Source organism: Mustela nivalis (genome assembly GCF_964662115.1).
Source record: "Mustela nivalis genome assembly, chromosome: 2".
Lineage (NCBI taxonomy): Eukaryota > Metazoa > Chordata > Mammalia > Carnivora > Mustelidae > Mustela > Mustela nivalis.
Window position 1 is genome coordinate 53,795,843 of NC_139021.1, and position 22,002 is coordinate 53,817,844.

Genomic DNA, 22,002 nt, shown 5'->3' on the forward strand with positions numbered 1-22,002 from the left:
GAGATCATGACCTGAGCCGAAGGCAGCAGCTTAACCCACTGAGCCACCCAGGCGCCCCTCTTATAAGTTCTTTATGTTTTATAATTATCAATGAAATCACAGAGTAAGGGAGTATATTAAATATTAAATTTATACAATTCTAAAAAACTCTTTTCATAAATTTTCAAAAGAAACTTGAATTTCTATCTACAAACATTTCCCAGGAACAACACAAAATGAAGATCTTTTCAAATGCTTGGTAGTCACCATCAATGCTAAACATCTGTATAAATAGGCGATAAAAATTCTAAATCATTTTTCACAACTCTTCAACTTTACTATGGTTAAGATTACATTTAAGATATTTAATATTCTTACCTTAAAATTTTGATCGATGTAATTATAGTATTTTCTGTTAGCATGTGAATACATTTTCAGTCAGGCTGAACCTTTCATATTAAATATTTCAAAACAATGATGAAGCCATAAGCACCACAAAGTGCATGCAATTTTAAAGCAGTTACTATTCAGCTTTCATGGACACTTGTAAAGGGTGCATAAGCCATAAAAGAAACATTAAATACTGAGAAGATGGAGAGTCCAGTGCCTGTCAGGAAGCCCTGTCTTCCTATTCTACCCTCCCACAGCTCCACAGGCCCCTGTCCCCTCCAGCATTGACACTCTTTGCACTGAGGCAGCTGACCAGACTATGATGTTCCTCCTGGACAGGCACTGCCCACTTCAATCCATGAATTGCCTACTTTATTCAAAATAGAAATGAGGCTCAGTTTAATAAATAAGTATCTAATGTAGCATATGAAATGATTGCTTCAATTTTAACAGGTGATTCTGATTAACTGCTTATTCTTCCTTTTCTTCTGCCTCCATCTACCCAGTTTTTGTTCTGTTCCATCAATTTTTTCTGTCTGTGTGCATGTGTGTGTATATACATACAGATAACTTCAAGATAAAATACAGCTCACGGAGCTGTCACAGTTTCCAGCTTCTTAAATTGATATATGCTTTTCAGACTTCCATAAGGTGGCTGGCACTGTGAGGAAGATTCTGAAGGAATCTTAAAAGGAGTGGGCCCTGATTGGGCCATTAGATGTATGATCTCTTCAGCAGTACACTTCTGTTATCTTTTGGTTTATTTTTCTACTAGGCAGTGTCATATAGATTTATAAATCAGTGTTAATACCTCCCTTAGGAATCCTTGGTGTCATTATGAGCATTTGATAGGAAACACATTGTTTTAAAGACAGACTATTTCCACTCACTTTAAACCAACCATTCACAAGACTATAGTTGTTGCATTTCATATTAATATTTTTACAAACTTAAAAAGTGGCAACCAAATGAGTACTGAAGTTCCTTAGTACTCAAGTACTGGCAACCAAATGAGTACTGAAGCTTGAGTACTCAAGCGCCTACAGCTTGAGCATAATTTTCCCCAGCAAAGCAAGGGTCAAGACACAAGTACCAGTTTTGTAATTAAAATTCTTTTTTTTTTCATAATTTTTCACCTAGAAATTATTTGATCATAAATATTATTTTCTTTTGGTTGATTTCATTAGTGTGTATCCTCTTCAATGTTAAGCATGTTTTGAGAATATAAATAAATAAGCTCTTTTTCTTGAAGAATGAGAGCTTTATATTTAAAATCAGTGTTTCTCGTCAAGCTTCCTTTTATAATGTTACAAAGAACTATTCAGTGCTGTGGGCTACGGAAAAGCTGGTTTTCTTATCTACAGACAGAATGTATCTACTGGTCCCTGTGTTTTTGCCTTTGGATTTAAAAAAAGTAATAGACTTATATTCCACAAATAAGTGAAGCCGTATGAAAATTGACTTTCTCTGCCTGACTTATTTGTGGAACATAAGGAATAGCTTGGAAGACATTAGAAGAAGGAAGGGAAAAATGAAGGGGGTTATCAGAGGGAGAGACAACCCATGAGAGACTATGGACTCTGGGAAACAAACTGAGGGTTTCAGAGGAGAGGTGGGTGGGGAGAATGGGTGAGCCCGGTGATGAGTATTGAGGAGGGCATGTGTTGCATGGAGCACTGGGTGTTATACGCAAACAATGAATCATGGAACACTACATCAAAAACAAATGAAGTACTGTATGGTGACTAACATAATAAAAATAGTAACAACAGACTTAGTTTTCTTAGTAGCTCTAGATTTGCAGAAAACGAGAGAAAGTAAAAGAGTTCCCATATAACTGCTTACTCTCCTTCCACCCCTGAGTTTTCCCTGTTAACATCTTGCATTGGTATGGTCCATTTGTTACAACTGTTAGCCAATATGGATACACTGTTATTAACTAAAGCTCATAGTTTACCATTCAGTCTTTGTGTTTTTTATTTTATGGGTTTTGACAAATTTGTAACTATATGCTCCCACCACTGTGGGATCATACAGTACAGTTTCACTGCCCTGGATTCCACTTATTCATCCATCACCAACCCGTCCACCCCTCACCCTATCCCTTGCCAAACCCTGGCAACCACTGATCTTTTTACTGTTTCCATACTTTTGACATTTCCAGAATATCATATGGTTTCAGATTGGCTTCTTTCAGTCAGTAATATACATTAAGGTGCTTCTATGTCTTTTCAAGGCTTGATAAATTTTTAGTTCTGAATAATATCCAATTTTTGAATGTATCACAGTTTATCCATTCACCTACTGAAGAAAACCAGGGTTGCTTCCAAATTTGGGCAATTATGAATAAAGTCGCTAAACATCCACGGGCAGGTTTTTGTGTGGGCATGATTTTCAACTCCTCTGAGTGAATACCAGAAGATCATAACTGCTGGATCACATGGTAAGAGTATATTTATTTTTGTAAGAAACAGCCAAACTATCTTCCAAAGTGATTGTACCGTACTATGCTCCCACCGGAAATGAATGAGAGTTGCTTTTGCTTCACATTCTGACCAGTATTTAGCATTATCAGTGTTCTGAATTTTGTCCATTCTAATAGGCTTGTAATGGTATCTTGTTTTAATTTGCAATTTCCTCATGACGTATGATCTTGAGTATCTTTTCATACCCTCATTTGTCACCTGTATATCTTCTTTGGTGAGACACCTAGTTAGAACTTTTGTTCTATTTTTTAATTGGGTTATTTTCTTATTATTGAATCTCAAGAGTTCTTTGTATATTTTAGGTATCTGTCCTTCACTAAATATGTTTTGCAAATATTTACTCCTAGTCTGTGGATTCTCTTTTCATTCATTTTTGCAGAGCAGGCCTTAATTTGAATGAAGTCTAACTTCTTAATTTTTCTTTCATGGATCATATTTTTTGCGTTGAATCTAAAAAGTTATGACCAAACCGAAGGTCACCTATTTTTTTTTCCTATGTTATCTTGGGGGAGTTTTACAGTTTTTCTCTTTATTTGGTATATTATCCATTTTGAGTTACTTTTTACAAAAGATGTGAAGTTTGTGCCTCCATTCATCTTTTTTTTAATGCGCATGTCCAGTTGTCCCAGAATCATTTGTTTAAAAGGCCATCTTTTCTTTGTCTTTGCCCTCTTCTTAAAGATCATTTGATTGTATTTGTGTCGATGTCTGAGCTCTCTATTCTGTCCATTTATCTATTAGTCTATTTTTTTATGAATACCACACTGTCTGTATTATGTAGTTTTTAAAAAAAAATTTTTATTTACTTATTTGACAGAGAGAAAGATCATAAGTAGGTAGAGAGAGAGAGAGAGGAAGCAGGCTCCCCACCAAGCAGAGAGCCCGACGCGGGGCTCAATCCCAGGACCCTGAGAGCATGACCTGAGCTGAAGGCAGAGGCTTAACCCACTGAGCCACCCAGGTGCCCCTGGATTATGTACCTTTATAATAAGTCTTTAAGTCGTGGAATTTCCATACCCAACTTAGCTTTTCTCCTTTAATACTACACTGGCTATTTTAATTCTTTTGCCTTTCTGCCAAAATGTTAGAATCAGTTTATTGATATCCAAAAGTTACATGCTGAGATTTTGATTGGGATTACATTGAGTCTATAGATCAGGCAGAGAAGAACTGATATTGAGACAATACTGAGTCTTCCTACCAGTGCCCATGGAATATACCTCCATTTATTTAAATACTAATTTATCAGTTTTATCAGTTTCTTCATATAGTTCTTTTGGATATTTTGGTAAATTTATACCTAAATATTTCATTTTTTGCTATTAATGTAAATGGAATTGTGATTTTAATTTCAAATTCCAATTTTCCATTACTGGTATATGGGAAAACAATTGCATTAGCTAAGGCTTCAGTACAATACTAAATAGGACAACTGAGAGTGCAAATCCTTGCCATGTTACTGATCTTAGCAAGAAAACACCTAGTTTCTTGCCCTTAGATTTTTAACTGTCCTGCTGAAATCCTGGAGCCATTTACCTTTATAAGGCCATGGTACATTAAGATCCAAAACAATATTGCAACAAAAACAAAGTAAAAGCCTTGGCAATTGGTGGGCTATGGTTTTTGGTTATTCAGTATTTCCTTACATGTGTTCTGTATGATTTTGATAACTCTTGATGGTAAAAAATAACCGTGACCAAGTAAATTTCAATGACATTAGTTAACAGAAAAGGAAAGCGAATATGTTCTCTATCCCCCACTTTGGGAAACATCACCATCTGATGAGTTATACATGCTGCTGCTGATCCTTATCATAATAAAGAAAGATGTATTGATAGTCTATTGGGTGGTAAGTTCTATAACCAATGCTGCCTCTTTGCCTCCTTCTCCCCCTGCCCCTACACACCACAGAGCCACCAGAAAGGATCTAGTTGTAACCAGGGGTAGGAGTAGTGTATGATGTCAATGCCAGCACCAGGTCACATGAAAGAATGTCTGCTACCAGAAGCAGCTGTGTCCCTGTATCTGCAAGGGTGACTGTGTATACCCTTGTGCAGCAAAAATTCTAATATATATATAATGACTGAAATCTCTACTATCCCAGATTTTATGTTTCCTTTCATAAACAAAGTTATCAAGTGGGGGCATGGCTGCTGTTTTCTGAGGCTTTGGAGTGCTTTTGAAATACGACCTTCAACTATTCTCAGTTCACTTAGTAGTTAATCACCCACAGGAAAACAGTTTCCAATCTACACATTTTAAATGCAACAAACTGGCTTTACTGCCACATGGCTGAGAATGACAGCTATTTTGATGGTGGATAGTGAGATGTTGTCTGAGTCAGCTCCCGCTGCTCTAACAAATGATCACAGACTGGGTGGCTTAAACAACAAACATTTATTTCTCATACTTCAGGGGACTGCAAACCCAAGATCAAGGTGCCAGCATATGCAGTGTCTACTGAGGGCTTTCCCCCTTGTTTGCAAATGGCTTTGTATCTGCAAAGTATCTTTGTATTGTTACATGGCAGAGAGCAGAGAGAGAGAGCAAGGGTACTCTCTTATAAGGGCACTAATCCCATCAAGAGGGCTCTACCTCCTGCAAGTGCCTCCATGGTGTGGTGCCTCTGAATCTCCCCAAAGCAAGTTGTCCTGGGTCTCAGTTCCAGTGGAAAGCTTCTTGTGCCATAGCTCAAGCTCTCCCTTCTGTCCTCTGCTTGGACTTCTGGGGTCCAACCCTGATCTACAGTTCAGTCTTGGACTCATTTTAAATTTCCTTATAATACAATGCTTTATAATCCATTGAAATAGGTCAATTTAACTCTGAAAGTTACATTAGGTTTTGTACGTACCACCTGTTATAGTATAAATCAGAGGTCTGAACACCACCTGTGTTTTGTTTTGTTTTTTTCTAAATAGCCAATGAGCTATGAACAGTTTATATTTTTAAATGGCCACATTTTACATAGGAAAAAAAAAAAAGAGCCCACATAGACTGTGCTGGGCTTATCATCCCATGGGAAACTATCTTTCCCTATTTCAGACTCAGTGTGTATTTCCTTGTTCTGCTTCAGCATGTGTGTCCTGTGGCACCTAGCCCACACCACTACACTATCTGTCCCCGGCAGGGAGAAGATGGGGCCTTCTGTAGTTGTACCAAAGCTTGTATACAGGTCATATGGGGCTGGTGGGAGGGAACTGCTGGCCACAGGGGACCCATACCACTATTAAAGTTTATCTTGCTCCGTCTCGGTTCTCTGAAGAGTAAAGCATTGTTCCATCCAGGGCTTGACACTATTTTATTTTCTTTGGTTATTCCAATATCCAGATGCTTCAGACAGAATTGTTCGGACTTGTACTTCAGGACTGTTGCATTTCTGACCCTATATGACTGGTGTCCTTGTAAAACGGAGACATTTGGTCACAGTTCTGTGTATGCACATCTAAGTAAACACACACACACACAGAATGCTATGTGAACAAAAGAGATCAGGGTGATATGTCTACAAGCCAAGGAATGCCAAATGTTGCCAGCAAACCATTAGAAGCTACAAGAGAGACATTGAACACATTCTCTGTCATAGCCCTCAGAAGGGACCAATCTTGCTGACACTTTGATTCTTGGACTTCCCAGCCTCCAGAACTGTGAGGCAATAAATTTCTGTTGTTTAAATCCCCAAGTCTATCATGCTTTTATAGCAGCCCTAGCAAACTAATTCACTGTGTTCAATTAAAATGTCTTCCCCACTCCCCGCCCCAGACCAGAGAATACTTCTCTTTTAGAGAATATTTCTGCTTCCTTTTCTTTCTATATTCAAGCTTTATCCAAAAGTCTTTTTGGAGCTTGGAGCACATAATAGAAGGGAGTGTTAAGCACACATATTGTGTTTTTTTTATAAAACCAGTATGAGATCTGATGCAATGAAATTTCTTAGGAAAAGGATTTTGGTTCTGATTCTAATACTTCCTCAAGGTTGTCACTGGATTAGAATTTCAATCCATATATTTTCAGTGTTAGTGTTAGATGATGTTAGATTATAGAATAATTACCATTTTAATAACCTATTTTATTGGCTTTTTAAATCTTATTCCAGCAGCAAAATGAATGCTGGGTGGGGTCAAGCTAAGCATCTGTGTTATGTTGACTCCTCCCTACACTGTGGCTTCAGTATCACTGAGACCTGACGTTAATAGCCTTTCAGCTCTATCAAACTGGAAACTTCACCTTTTTAAAATGCAGTTGCCATGGCAACAACAGAGTTCTGGGATTTTTGTTTTCTGAAGGTATCAAAAGACTCAATGCCAATATAAGAGCACACAGCATGACATATTAGCATGTGCAATTCTGTGCTGTTTTTGAATTGAAGATGGGATGAAAAGAAAATGGCACCTAAATGTTTTCATAAACCTGCCAAAGAACTCTTGTTTAATCCTGTGTCGTAGTTGATTCACTTATTTATACCCACCCTGTGTTCTGAAAAAGTGATTTAGACGGCTTGAGTCCTTGAAATTGATAGCAGACAACTGGACACTCATATATATATATATATATATATATATATATATATATATATACACATACATACATGTTTCTACTGCTTATAATCACATCCTCTGAAAAGGTGTCTTTGTTCTGAACCTGTTCTTAATGGATTCTGCTTTGTTAGGTCATAGCTATATTGCTTCTTTACTCTTATCTCAATGTCATATCCAATGATAAAACCCACTTTAAAAAAATCTCTTTGTAATCTTTTTAATTAAGGCTTTCATCTTTCTACCCCTCTTCTCTGGTAAAAGAGAACAGAAACCTCCCCACTGTTTCACTTATTCCTCTCCCCACTGTTATATATTTAAGCACAAGGTTCTCTACATGGAGCTGGGCAAGGGGTGAAGTGGGGGGGTTGTCAAGATTTAGAAGTGAAATTCCAGGGAACTGAATTTTTATCTCAGCCTCAAACTGACCTTGAATTAGTTTTTTAAAAAAGAGAGATAATACATTGTAATAAGAATAGCTACTTTGAATTGATATTCATAATGAAAAAAGCTTGCCCCAGATCTTCACTCAAAATAGGGTTTGTTTTTTTCATGATTGACCTAAAGGTGTGTTCCAAAAAATGTTAGCAGTACACAGTATGTTAGCATGTACACAATATGAATGACTCTTATTAGAGCCCTTCTGGAGGACAGATGGTAATAGAGGGACTCACAGTGTCGCTGAGCCAAACAAATTAGGGTTCAAGTCATAGCTCTGTCATTTGCTCTAGTGTTTCCACAGCAACTGCATTTTCATGTTGGATAGCATGATTAATTATGTCTGTTCTAAATAATAACAAAAACCATGGTGTTAGGAAGGGTCATGTGAAAAAAAAAAAACACTAAATATAACTGAAGTAAGTTATTTAATCTCTCTGTTAACCTCTGGTCCCTACAGCTAAGAACCTTGCCTAGCACATAATAGGTACTCAATAAGTAGCCATTAGTGATGGATTCACTCAAAACCTTACCTTAGTTTTCTATCAAAAGGTGCTAATAAAGCTCTTCTAAGAATTCTTTAATACAAGACAGCGCAGAATACTGTTGATATACAATGAATGACACCATTTCTTTTCTAACTAGGTGATAGGTTACTTGAAGATAGCAACCTAATTATTTGTATTTATATATTCAGGCCCTAGCACAACATCTGGACATGACAGGCACTTAGCATTTGTTGAATGAGGACCTAAAGTAATCTATACCTGGTACAAGCACATAACCCAAGTTCGGCCCCAGTGTCATTTCACAGCTTTTCATTATAACCAGAATAATGGGAAAGGACCCTGTCCTCACATTTTGATATAACATTCTAGTGATAAAAGCCTGGTCTTGCTTACAGCCATGGTTTCAGACTCAAATAGGCAACTAGGGCTTTAGAAGATGAAACTATGAGACAGAGAGAAGTAATATGAGAAAATAATGTAATCATGGGGGGAAAATATAGAGGCCCTGCATCCAGTCATGCATGAGGCTGACTCTACCCTTGCCCTTTCTGTGGGTGGGTAATGTAAGTGTAGTAAGTCAGGTGAAAGTTAATAAATTACAACTTCATGTGCTTTGGGAGAAGATATTTAATTAGGAAAACTGGAAGGTACTTTATAAGAGGAGGTATGTGACCCCTTTCTCTCTTATTATCCAGTGGAAATTTATATAGAAGACATAGTGCTGGACACTGAAGATCTATTTTCCAGGAGAATAATGTTGACTTTTTTTCCCCCTAATATTTTATTTAATTATTTGAGAGACAGAGAGAGAAGCAAGCAGGGGAAAGAGTGGAGGGAGAAGGACAAGAAGACTCCACACTGAGCAAGAGTCCAGGATGGAGCTCAATCTCCCAACCCCAAGATTATGACCTGAGCTGAAATCAAGTCAGACATTTAACCAACTGAGCCACCCAGGCACCCCAGAAGAATGCTGAGTACTTGCAAGCATAGAAACAGTCTTGTATAGAGAATAAATATTAAAGGCTAAAGTGCTTAGCACTCGGAGCCCAAGGCCAGCTTTCTATAATCTGAGAAGGCCAGCTGCTAACACCTAGCAACTTTATAGGAAATGGGGATTTAGGCTATAGAAAAAAGAATCCAGCTCACCCACCACCCAGTGGAAAACTGAATTTGAGCACAGCCTCACCTGTTTACAGCCAGGCAACCTGAGCTTCCAGGATTGTAAACTGGTTATTTCTTCACAATAATCTAATAACCACCCCCACCCCATTTTCACATGAGTTAATGATGGCTGCATGTCACCTATACCTAAAGTTTTGACTAATATGGGCTTAAGTGATACCTACAACTGTGCTAGATAGTGAGCATAATGAAGTACAGTTTGCGACCGTGTTGCTCATCTCAAGTACTGAGACAAATGCTTGGTGTTTCCTCGGCATTAACATATAAATGTTGAATGCAGGATCTAAAAGTTTACATAAAATCTCATTTCATCTTCACAGTAAGTTATAATCCTCATTTCTACTCAGAAAACTGAGGCTTAGAAAAGTTAAGACACATAGCATACGTAAGTGGTAGGGTTAGAGTAAAACCCGGGTCTGACGCTAAGATTTATACTCTCTTGATTACTGTTCATCTCCTCCCTGTGTGAAAAGTGATTTGTAAATCACTAAGAGGTATCAGAATCCAGTTTCCAAGAATTTAGGGTTGACTTATTTATGTTATGGTAACCTCTAGCTCTGTCGGATGCTATGAACAAAAAGGGTTACATTTTATGCCTCCTGGCATCTGCCTTCTGCAGAGAGAAGTATACAATTTCTGCAAAACCAAGAAACATTTTTTTCTCCTCGATGGACAAAAGCTAAAGAGGAGAGGAGAAGAGTACCAGTTGGGAAATGTTTGTTGTGACTTTCATATTTCCATGACTATTTTCCAAAAAACTAATCACAAAGAGCAAAGCAGAGGATGAGGGTGTGTTTCTAATTCCGCCGTATGGGTCCTTCCCTCTTGCCCATTCTTTCCTGGAACCAGGCAGGCTAAAGGGTACATATTCACACATGTGTCCCTTGTCTGAGAGGGATTTATTTCCTGAGGCAGATATGTAGGTACCAATAGGTCCTATGTTTCTGTCAGTGAAAGACACCCTTCCTGCTTTAAGTCAAAGTGTGGGGAGCTCCTGAAGACCTCCCTCAGTCAGTCAGCAGATGGACACTTCAAGGCTGCAGCTGGTGAGCATTCTCAAGGCCACAGATATCTCTCTGGGGAACAGGCACAGCATCCAGTGGATGTTTTTAATTGCTATCAAAGCCACCTCGACAGATCAAGTGGAATTAAAGTGTACTGTTGCAATTTCAAATAAGAAAAGCTCAAAACATATGATTTGTTGGACCAGAGACAAGATTATGCTCCCTAGCAGTTAGAAGGATTAAAGATTTTCTCCTCTGCTTTCTTCATTCCTCCTCTGAAAGAGTGTGGAGGAAGCTCCTTTGTGGACAGCAACATCACTTTTCAATGCTTTTCCATTCCCTTCTAGTTCAAGTATCTCTGGGAAAGAAGGAAGTCTCATGGCCTTTATGGTATTGCCAGGACAAGCAGGAAATAGTGGAGATGGGGGAGCAAGAAGGCCAGAAAAAATTCACGCAAATATATCCTTAATTTAACATAAAAGTGAAGTTCTGATAGTTGCCTTAGGTAACATTCTTAATATATATATTAAATAAGGTAAAATTATGTCATATATATTGACTTTCACCACTTATCATTATTTAAGATGTCAACATTCACTTTTAGATTTATCATATTTCAAGTCAAAATGATCATATTATCCCATATAAACACTGCTATACTCTATTGGATAATATACACTAAAAAAATAATCATACAAGCAGACACTTTCAGTTCTAAAAACTTTCTGATACCACATTTCATGTTGAATTTGTGAAAGCATGTATTTCCAGTCAGCCAAGTAGAAGTATATTTAATATCAGGATAACAAATAATATAATAATAAATCAAGTTCTTTGCATTCTTAGTCTTTGAGTTTTGTTTCAGGTAAGTAATTTCAAAAATTACTTACCTGAAGTTTCCTTAATGGTTTTCTTCATATTAGTAGTTCTGAACAAGAGAAGTTGAATTTCTCAAGAGCAATTAATTCTCCCCAAGGCCCCAGGCTATGAATCTGCAGGCAATGGTTTCTCCCTTATTTGAAGACTCAGACATAATTTTTCCATCCCATTTATTTATGACTTTTTAATTGATTAAGATTGTTAGAGCCTAACAAATAATTAAATATAGAATATATAGAATATAGAATATGCATATGACTGATAAGTAATTGGGGTGCAAAATATTTAGTATCAGATAACAAAATGCATTTGTAATAGATACTGAAATTGACGAAGGGAGGGATTTAGTTCTTGAGGCAGATATGTAGGTAGACATATGCATGCTATACATTTTAGCCAACTACATGAATGACTTCAAATAAGTCATTTAACTTCTTTTAGCCTCAGTTTTCCCATATATAAAAAAGGACAGTCATACTTATTCATGGAGTGGTTGTACAGACTACAGAGTATAATTCAGTTGTGCTGTTCACTTGGGGGCAAAAGAAAAAATGAGGTCAGTGTGGAAGTTCATGCATTGAGTTATCTATACATTATACACAGAAGATGAGGAGAGAGTGCAAAAGTTCATGTTTAGTACTTAAACAGAGAAAAGCACTAAAATCTAGAGTTTATAAAAGGGGTAACTAAAAAGTTACATGAAAATCATAAGACATGATAATTCCACTACTGGGTAGAAAGAAAACAAAAACACTAATTTCAAAAGATATATGTAACCCTATGTTTATTTTTTTAAGGTTTTATTTATTCATTTGAGAGAGAGAGAGAGAGAGCAAAAGCAGAGGGAGTGGCAGAGAAAGATGGAGAATCAGGCTCCCCAGTGAGCAGGGAGCCTGATGCGGGGCTCAATCCCAGGACCCTGAGATCATGACCTGAGCCAAAGGCAAATACTTAACCAACTGAGCCACCCACGTGCCCTGCAACCCTACGTTTATTACAGCATTATTTACAGTAGCCAAGATACGGAAGCAACTTAAGTGCCCATTGAATGGCAGATGGATAAAGATGTGTGTACACAAACACCCAAAGACACAAGTGTACACACAGAGAAATATATGCAGCCATAAAGAAGGATGAAATCTTACCACTTTGTGACAACATCTTGGATGAAGAAGGTATTATATAAGTCAAATAATTCATACTGGGAAAGACAAATGCCATATGATTTCACTCACTTGAAGAATCTAAAAAACAAAACAACACACAAACAAAAAGTAGAATCAGACCCATTAATACAGAGAACAAACTGATGGTTGCTAGAGGAAAAGGGAATAAGGGGTGTAAGGAAATGAGTGAAGTGGAGTGAAAGATGTGTAATAAGCATCCAGTTATAAAATGGCTAAGGCACAGGAATAAAAGGTAGGGCCTGGGGAACATAGTCAATGATATTGTAATAGTGTTGTATGGCAACAGATGGTAGCTACACTATGGTGAGCATAACGTAATGCATAGAGATGTTGAATCACCATGCTGTACAGGGGAACCAATCTAACATTGTCTGTCAACTATACTTAAATAAAAGCAATTTTTTAAAAAGCATAATGAAATAAATACACAAATTCAAGAAAAACAAATGAAATTCATAAATTTAAGACATGGTTCTTCTTAGAAAAGAGCAAAACTAAAAACTTTAGAAAATAATATAAAGGGAGAAATGAAAGTACAAATAAACAAAACCAGAATACCTACCTATCACATTCTCTGATTTTTTTTAAAGTTTAGCGAACTTCAAGTTTTTTTTTTAATTCTAAGACCAATGAATACATTTTAAGGTCTAGAAGTGTAATTTTATTGAAATTACAAGCATTTCTGGTATTAGAATAGAATTATGGATAGGATATACTCTGATAAATTCTCAAACATTCTTTTTTATATGGATTTTTAAAATTTATTTGACAGAGATGGGAGGGGAGCAGCAGGGAGAGAGAGAAAAAAGCTCCTGCTAAGCAGAGTCTAATGGGCTCGAACCCAGGATTCTGGGATCATGACCTTAGCCAAAGGCGGACACTTAACTGACTAACTCACCCAGGCACCCTGATTCTCAAACATTCTAAATCCCAAGAGTTTTATCAGTAAATTATTTCAAATTGTAAGGAACATGCTACATAAACGCTTGGAGAAAACAGTTAAATATATTCTGCACCAAAAGTTTTAAAAAAGCAAAAAAAGGTCAACTTTATATATGTTATTGATACAAATTCCTAAATATAATATTAATTAATATAATTTAATAGCAGTTTTGAAAGAATAATGCACCATTTGGAATAGTATAATTTATCTCAAGAAGGGGAAGTTGGCTCAATAGTGGGAAATCTTTTCCTATGATATAACTTTACTACACGGAAATTAATAATAAAAATCTCTCTAAAAGGTATTAAATTCCCAAATTAATTATCTTCTATTGAACTTTCTCATAACTATCCATAAAATCATATTGTATCAATCTGACATAGAGTGTGTGTTTCACATCAAGAGCCAATATCGTATTTACTGATGAAACATCACTTCCTTTAAAGTACAGAATGATCCAAGGGCACCTACAATTACCATTATTCACTAGTGTTTTAGTCATTCTGGAAATACTAGAAGACAGGAAACACACACACAAAAAAACACATACACGAAAGGAATAGATGAGATATTATTTGCAAAAGATTAAAGAAAAAGGATAGGATGGAATATCTAAATCAAAGGAATTAACTAAAAATCCAGTAGGTTTATAGAAGAGGTCAGTTAAGTGGCCGTATTAAATATAACTTTAGAAAAACATGGCATCCTTATATAATAGCAACAACTAGGTAGGAAGAATAATGTTAGAAGAAATCCTGGCAAATCACAGTGGGCTGAGTGGTAGTAGCCCTTGTTAGAGCTATTGTGCTGATGTGTGATCTTTACTTAAACAGATGAACAGTCTCTCACACTTGCCATATAACAGTTGATCTGATACTTGTGTTCTTGTCAGTTCCCATCATTACAGAAATTTAACAGTTCATATTCACCTGGAAAAGTCAGCAGTACACATTCTATATATTGCTCCAAGTCTATATTAACACGTGCTTTCTATTACAATACAGTCTGAAGAGACCCTCATTGTCTAGATATTCCATGAAACACCATGCTGATCCTCTACACTGATGGTGCTGTGCTAATTATATCAGGTGATCAAGAAGTAGAAAATACCCTGGATATAAAGCTGAAACACATATGTGCAGGGAGTGGGATATAAACTCTACAAAGTTTCCAGAGCCTACCATAGCAACAAAATTTTTAGAAGTTGAGAGTTCAAGGACATCCAGAATATCCTTTCTAAGATAAAATATATTGTATCTGGCATGTTGTCCCATCTACCACCAAGAAGAATAGTATCTAGAAGGACTCCCTGAATTCCTGAGATAGTTCAACCTGCCTTAGAAATATTGCCCTGTCTTAATTACCAGGTGACTCTGAAGGATGTCAAGTTTGAATGGGGTCCAGAGGAGGCAAGGACTCTATAGCATACTCAGGATTGGTACAGATTGCCCTGATTCTTGGGCAATATGACTAGCAGATCCAACACTACTGAAAGTATCCATAGTAGGTAACAACAATTCATGGCATGTCTGCGAAGTCTCAAAAAAGAGTCAAAGTTAAGGGGCACCTTGGTGGCTCAGTGGGTTAAGCCTCTGCCTTCAGCCCAGGCTATGATTTCAGGGTCCTGGGATCGAGCCCCGCATTGGGTTCTCTGCTCAGCAGGGAGCCTGCTTCTGCCTCTCTCTCTCTGCCTGCCTCTCTGCCTACTTGTGATCTCTGTGTGTGTGTGTGTCAAATAAATAAATAAAATCTTAAAAAAAAAAAAGAGTCCAAGTTAAGACTCTAGGTTTCTGGAGCAAGAACACGAAAGAACAGAAAACTACTTGTCATTTGAAAAGTAGATCCAATAGTGTAGCTAAACCCAAACAGAGACTAATGGTCCATGGGCATCAAGTGATTATGCAACCAGAGCTTCCTATTAATAACTATGTATTGTTAAGTCCCCCAAGGCTCAATGCCAGGTGAGCAAAGTAGCAACTTATCATGATAATGGTACATTTTGGATAAAGCCCAAGATGCTCTCAATGGCTCAAATAACCTCTACAAATTTGTGGCCTAGACCCCTTACCATCTATCTCTTGCAGTCAGTACTTCTCTATCAGCTTCATGTGTATGTGTGTGTGCACGTGTGTATATATATACATATCCATACATATATATGTATGCATGTGTGCATATGTGTGTGTATGTATGTATGTGCATGTGTGTGTGTGTGTAAGATCAAGTGTATATATCTATCCATCCTTTGGGATTTTTTTTCTATAGTCAGCTGATGAGGCTGTGCAATTTTGGACACAGTTCACATTTGGATTAAATATCTGTATAGGTATAAGCTGAAAACAGAATGGGGCACACAACAGGCCCACTCAAAGTCTGTCCATGGTGAGAGGCAACTTCCCCAGGAGGCAGAGTTTTGAGCAGTATACTTCATCTCTTTTGTATGGAGAAAGAAGGGTCGCCTCTGAAGTAGGAATGGATGCTTTAGTTCTGGGGTCTACAAAGCAAAGCCTTTGGGCCAAATCCAGCCTGATGTCTGTTTTATAAATAAAGTTATATTGGAATACAACCACACTCATTTACTTACATATTGCCTATAACTGCTTTTGGGCTACTGTGGTAGAAGTTGAGTAGTTGCAGGAGGAACTACTATGGCCTGTAAAGACTCATTATCTGGTTATTTATAGAACAAGTCTTCTCACCCCTGATACTGTTCATTGGGAAGGGATCAAAAGAACAATATGGAAGGTCAGAGACATGACTATCTGGGGAAATTGTGTGTGAATGCAGACATGAGAGTGGGTGTAAAATATGCAGAACTTCCATATCAATGCCTGCCAGTCAACAGCCACTAGTGAAGAGAAAATAAGCAACCAAATAGAAAAGATGTCTCATTCAATGGAAGTCAGCTACCTTCTGTTTTCAGATACATCATCTTGAGATGGAAGTCATACAAAGGCCAAAAGCATGGAAAGAGAATGAGAGAGAAAGAGAAATCTTAGATATGGGTTTATGTTAGCATTGCTACCTCAGGGTTTACAGAGGACCTGATATGCCCAATTGATCAACAGGAGGTGCCTAAATAATGAGTGCATCATACTAGGGACCCCTCTTCTACCTAAAGAGGTGCAAACATTAGTACTTATCAGAGGACTCACTGATTCTACCAAACTTATAATTCATATAGTCATGCTGACAGAGCATTATAACAAACTCTTGGGGGTTCAGCTATGGTTTCAGTTTGGGAACAGCATCCTTAAGTTATAGTCACTTCCCTCCAAGAAGTAGTATATATCTTAAACCAATGATCTTTACATAGTACTGTATGATCAATAACTAAAATACACAAGTTTCTCCACTCACCATCACTCTCAAGGACTCATGTAGGAAATTTCTACTTTCTATTTCTGCAACTTTAGCCTTCATGGGGACAGAGATCCTGAAACACTGGAAATGGAAGGGAGGTAGGAATGGTAGCCAATGCTTCCATCATGGACACATTGAGCTAAAATAAAGCTATGACTACCATTTGGTCATTCTGAACTTTTCATGCCTAAAAACAAACAGTCAAATAAAGGAGCTCTTATAATTGGCTCTGATTTTCACAAAGAACATAATTCTGCTAAATTATAGGAGCAAGGGCTGTATCTGGAGCTCTAAGTCATATTGGGTTCCTCTTGGTATTCCCATTTCTACAACATATAAGGAATACTACAAATTAATAAAAAAACATAACAAAAAATGTGCAAAAAGTTTGAACAGACTATTAACAAAAGAGGATATCCACTTGGCCAACATAAATCATGAAAAATCATGATTTCCTCTGTTAGTCATCAAAGAAGTGCAAATTACACCACAATGTGATGCCAATACACACCCACCAGAGTGACTAAAAGGAAACAAAACAAAATAAATCAAAACAGAAAAAAAATGTTGACAGGATGTCAAAACCAAAACTCTCATATGCTGCTGGTGGGGGTGTAAATTGGTATACTACTGGGGAAAAATGTTTGGCAGTATCTAAATGTGTGCATGTATGTATTCACTAAAAGATGTGTACTGGAGTGTTCATAAAAGCATTGTATGAAATAGCCCAAATCCCCATTAACAAAAGAATAAATAATTATTGCATATTTACACAGCTGACTGTAGCAGTAAGAATGAAAAACTACAATTACTTGCAAAAATATAAAACCAAACAAACAATGCTGAAAGAAAGATGTCAAGCACAAGAATACATACAATATGATTCCATGTACATAAAATATAAGAATAGGTAAAAACAATCTAGGATGTTGAAGTCACAATAATGTTTCTCCTTGCAGGGGAAGAGGGTTGTAGATATTACAAATAAACAGAACTTCTGGGGTTCTGTGAATATCCTGTTTTTGTTTTTGTTTTTTTACATGATTGCTGGTTATGGTTGTGTTCACTTTGTGAAAATTCATTGATCTGCATACTATTTTCACTTTCATCCTGTATAAATTTCTTATTTTAATTTTAATTTTTTTTAATTTCTTTTAAGTGGTCTTATATACATTTCAATGAAAAGTTCAAAGAAAGAAAAATTATAACCTCATTTGTTGTTAAAGTCAAGGACATCTGGGTTACATGTTTAAAACACTAGGACTATCTATAGCTAAAACATTAAATTATTAATAGTAGCTGGGATGGTGCTAGGAATGATTTTTCTTCTTCCTATTTGTGTGCATTTAATGAGCACATATGGCTTCAAAATAAAAATATTTTAAGCTGAAACTGCTTTTTCATTATATTAAATTAAACCTGTTTATCATTTTTTAGTCATGAGAAAATGATTAAAAGAAATGTGGGTAGACTATCATTATAACATTTTTTAGTACCTCTAACATGCCTCTAATCTTCAGAGCCATGTTGCTGGTGTTGTTAGTACCAGGCAAACAGTGAGTGAAAAAGGCCTGGCTGTTTCCTCTTGGCTCACTGCTCATGTTGGAGTATCTGTGAGAGCTGAAAATGCCTTGACTACACGATTAACATCCCTCCTCCCTACTTCCACCATATTAAGAATGTTCATTTTTTTTTAAGATTTTATTTATTTATTTGACAGACAGAGACCACAGGTAGGCAGAGAGGCAGGCAGAGAGAGAGCAAGAGAAGCAGGCTCCCTGCTGAGCAGAGAGCCCAATGTGCAGGGGGGCTTAATCCCAGGACCCTGGTATCACTATCTGAGCCGAAGGCAGAGGCTTTAACCCACTGAGCCACCCAGGCACCCCAAGAAAGTTCATCTTTAGTACAGTTCCAGTCATACACAATATGTTTTAATCCTTCACATCTGCTTGTTCTCCTCTCCCACTAGTCATTTCCACAGCATTTTCTAAAGTCTAAAAAGAACAGTTATATCCTTAGGAAATACCTATTGACGAAAATTATATGTTGTAAATATTAAATACCTTGTCTGGATTTCACAAGGCAAGAGGTATAGACAACACCCATCAACAAATTTCTCTTTTTTATTTTCCACAGTACCTAATATTCCAATTGATGTGGAATCTGTAAATTGGGTACAACTCTCAATTTACAGCATCAGTATGCTTAATGCTCCACCTGTTTTCACTGATTGTCGATTCAATAAATAAAATAATCATACTAAAATAATTAGTAGTATAATTATATAATCTGAAAATAGAGCCATCCTAAGCAGTGGAAGATAAAGTTAATGAATGTGCATTAATTTAGATGGCATTTGTGATCAATATCTCTATTCATCAAAGTCTAATAAAAACAGATTATTTTTTTATTAAAGATTTTATTTATTTGACAGACGGATATCACAAGTAGGTGGAGAGGCAGGCAGAGAGAGAGGAGGAAGCAGGCTCCCCGCTGAGCAGAGAGCCCATTGTGGGGCTTGACCCAGGACCCTGAGATCATGACCCGAGCTGAAGGCAGAGGCTTTAACCCACTGAGCCATGCATGCGCCCCCAGAAATTCTTTTAAGTATTTAAAAGAGAGAATTTGTTACAGAAAAATTGATGCATGGATGATGGAAGAAACTATGGGGTCATTAACTCAGAAATAAGCCATAGCAGGAAGCCACTGGCCCTCCAGTACTAGAGGATGTGGTTTAGCCTAAACCCAGAAACCAGAGTCACATAGTATAAGTCAGAATCAATGGCTTGTCCCACAGGAGCTAGAGCCATGAGAAAGACAGTGCTGTTGGCAGAAATGCTACCTGAGGAAGAGACAGTGGATCATAAAATAAGCATATCAAAGACAAACACAATTCCTAAATTCACAGTAGCAGAAAGTAGAATGCAGACACTGCCCTGGGTTTATCCTACACTGAATTTTCACCCTTCCCTGATCATCAAAAAACAAAACAAAATCCTGAAAGAGGGTGGGCCATTAGATTCAGGGCTAAGTTCAGTCCTTGAATTGCCATTTACTAATAAAATAACCAAAAATCTTTATTCCTGGTATAGGAGATATTATCAATAAAAAAAATAACCTGAATCAATGAATCACTTAATTTGCACTATTCCAAGAGTGGCAAAGAAATCATAATTGGTAGCATCATGTAATTTTGCCCATTTTATCCTATTTGAAGTAGCATTTAACATATACAGAAACCATGTATAACTATATGTATATATAATGTACCTATCTATCTATCTATCCATGTCAATCCTGTCTAAAATTGATAGGGTGAGATGTTTTAACAGCGCTCTCTCTGGTCCTCTGATGAACTTCTTTTAGAGATAATTTTCCAAATCTTCTTATATTCTTTCATGCCAATCATTTAACCATGAATTGCTTAAACTTACACATAGGAGTAGAGAGAATAATATTATAAATGCACTAGTAACCATCACCACAAATTATTCATATTAATTTTTTTTTACTTTTTAAAAAACCTTTTATTTTAGAATAGATTTAAATTTACAGAAAGATTGTGAAATTGGAATGGGGAGTTTCCATGCTCCCCATAGCCAGTTTTCCCTTTTAACATCTGTCATTAGTAAAGTATATTTGTCACAATATAGAACTGATGTTGATACCTTATCAACTGAAGTCCACATTTTATTCCAATTTATTGGTTTTTACCTAATGTACTTTTACTGTTCTAGGATTCCATCCCAGATACCATATTACATTTTGTTGCTCTGTCTCTTTAGGCTGTTCTTAGCTCTGATAGTTTGTCACTTTTCTTGCTTTTGATGACTTTAACAATTTTGAGTACTAGTCAGGTATTTTATAAAATGTCCTTCATTTGATATTTTTCTGATAATTTTCTCAGGATTGGATTAGGGTTTAGGATTTGAGAAAGGAAGATCAAGAGGTAAAATGCCATTTCTATCACACCACGTTAAAGTACATACTATTGACATGACTCATCACTGTTGATACTGACTTTGATCACCACACAAAGGTAGTCTTTGTCGGATTTCTCCACTGCAATGTTACTCTCTTCTTTTTGCTGCTTTTATGCTCTATTGTGTCAAAGAAAGTTATTATGCACAGTTCACACTTATGGAATGGCAAGATACGCTCTTTCTCCTTGAGGGTGGAAAACCTATATAAAATTTGGAATTCTACTGCATGGAAGATTTGTCTCTTCTCCTCCATTTTTTTACATCATTATGTTCTTATGGATGTTTGTTTTATGTTTTAAGTTATAATTCAATACTACTTTGCTCAAATATTTCTAGCTTTAGATAGAAAGAGCTTTTACAGTTGTATCTGTGTCCATTTGACATATCTTTATCCTTTATCGTGTGGGAGGTTTTTTAATTCTTTTTTTTAATTAACATTATTATTAGCCCCAGGGGTACAGGTCTGTGAATCACCAGGTTTACACATTTCACAGCACTCACCATAGCACATACCTTCCCCAATGTCCATAGGGTTTTTTTTTTTTTAACACTTAATTTCTAGCTCTGCCAGATGCTCCAGGATGACTTTGTATATATTTTTTAAAGATTTTATTTATTTATTTGTCAGAGAGAGAGCAGAAGCAGAAAGAGCAGCAGGCAGAGGGAGAAGCAGTCTCTTCATGAGCAAAAAGCCTGACACAGGACTCGATCCCAGGATTCTGGGATCATGACTTGAGCCCAAGGCAGCTGCTTAACTGACTGAGCCATCCAGGCATCCCGATATTGTATATTTTTTGCAACATTCCTATAATCAGCATTTCTCCACAGAGTCCTGGTTCTTTTTTATTGGAGAATGGTAATAGAAACTTAAGATCTGGGTACTAAGTATACTTTTTGGTACTGGAAAGTCACTTGCTTTTAAGACCTTTCAGTTGACAGAGAAAATATATGTGTTTATATTAGCCCATGTATATATACATATCTACAAATATGTCTCTTTACATATATATCCATTTGTATCTATAGTAATCTATAGATTTGCCTCTATATAATCTATAGATTATATCTATAGATTATATAGAATCTATATAATCTATAGTAATGACCTCATCATACTGATGCACCCA

General features: G+C 36.7%; 1 long non-coding RNA gene across 1 annotated transcript in view; it reads right to left on the reverse strand.

The window, feature by feature from the left end:
- Positions 1-8,058: 8,058 nt before the first annotated feature.
- LOC309859058 overlaps positions 8,059-22,002 on the reverse strand; it is a 40,530-nt gene continuing 26,586 nt past the window's right edge. The window contains exons 3-5 of the long non-coding RNA XR_014308515.1: positions 12,545-12,643; positions 11,411-11,448; positions 8,059-8,173 (exon numbers count right to left, since the gene is read on the reverse strand). This is a non-coding gene — a long non-coding RNA (uncharacterized lncRNA). The remainder of the gene's footprint in view (positions 8,174-11,410; positions 11,449-12,544; positions 12,644-22,002) is intronic.